The 1,352-nt window shown below is 41.4% G+C and overlaps 1 pseudogene; it reads right to left on the reverse strand.

Moving 5' to 3' along the window:
* Positions 1 to 305: 305 nt before the first annotated feature.
* Positions 306 to 665, reverse strand: LOC112813258 (SKA complex subunit 2-like; annotated as a pseudogene).
* Between the last annotated feature and the right edge of the window lie 687 nt (positions 666 to 1,352).

Here is a 1,352-nt window from a genome sequence, read left to right on the forward strand (position 1 = left end):
AGAAAAACAGATGCAAAATAGTGTTAAGAAACTTCCTTGCCTGAAATTATAAGACTATATGTGTGCATATGTTTTGAAAATCTCTTTATTCCCTTTCCATCCTTTTGGCTGAACTTTATTAATATCTGCCCTTCTTGTACTCCCCTCTCTTGTGAAAGGCATCAAATATCTAGTCACTCAGCCAAACCTCTTTCTCCTTCACCATCCCCCCACCTCTAGTCACCAAGGGCTAACAAGACACCTTCCTAAATTTTTCTGGAATGGATCTCTTCTCCATGAGAGTTCTCTTTTGCAAGTCCATTTCTTCATAAGTCTGACATGTGAGATTTTAATTGCTCTGCTGCAGTTTTCTCTTCTTTAGTCCATGGTGATGCCCTAGGTCTGTTTGCTTTTGTAGTTTTTGTATTATGGTCATTAAGAACAGTAGCATAAACATAGCTCTTAGTCTCTTTCTGCTTGACAGCGATTGGTTTAAAGCATGCATGCAAAGTTTGATATTGAGACTTTATTGCTAACAATTCCTTTAAGAGTGTAACTAGATTTTTCTTGCCTGCTGAATCAGGATGATTAGTCTTGATTTCATTTTCTCGTCTGTACTGAATGTAATCAGGATCAGAGTCAGCTTTCTGGAACATGAGTTCCATCTTATTGACCTCTGCCTCCATCTTGAATAGTTGACATTCTTCAGAAGTCTGAAACAGGCATTTCATGAAGCATTCTTTGTGTCCTTTTGCTTATCTCTTTTAAGTATGGTGCTATCATTTTCTGCAACCACAGTCTCTTGCGGTTGATGCATAAGTTTAGGTCTAGATCCCAACCTCTCTTTTGGGCACTTGCCCTCTGATTTCATATTGCTTAGTAAGCATTTTTACCTGGCTGTCCCACCAACCAATCCAACAAACAAATTTCAACCGAACAAACCTGAACTTCCGGTTAGGAAAAAATATTAGGGTTCATTTTTTTTAAAGATTTTATTTATTTATTTGAGAGAGAGAATGAGAGAGAGAGAGAGCATGAGAGGGGGGCGGGTCAGAGGGAGAAGCAGACTCCCTGCCGAGCAGGGAGCCTGATGCGGGACTCGATCCCGGGACTCCAGGATCATGACCTGAGCCGAAGGCAGTCGCTTAACCAACTGAGCCACCCAGGCGCCCAAGATATTAGGGTTCAAAGATAATGGCCAAGAAAGAATTCTTGAGACGTCTTTGGTGCAAAAGGTGGTTTTATTAAAGCAGGGGACAGGATCTGTGGGCAGAAAGAGCTGCACCAGCGTCATGAGGAGTGGCACATTATAATCTTTCACATTGCAAGGGGGTTAGGGATAGCGTAAGTCTCTAAGGAATTTTGGAAGCAAG

Source organism: Callorhinus ursinus, unplaced genomic scaffold, assembly GCF_003265705.2.
Source record: "Callorhinus ursinus isolate GAN/ISIS: 27379988/994484 unplaced genomic scaffold, GSC_fseal_2.0 scaffold90, whole genome shotgun sequence".
Taxonomy (NCBI): domain Eukaryota; kingdom Metazoa; phylum Chordata; class Mammalia; order Carnivora; family Otariidae; genus Callorhinus; species Callorhinus ursinus.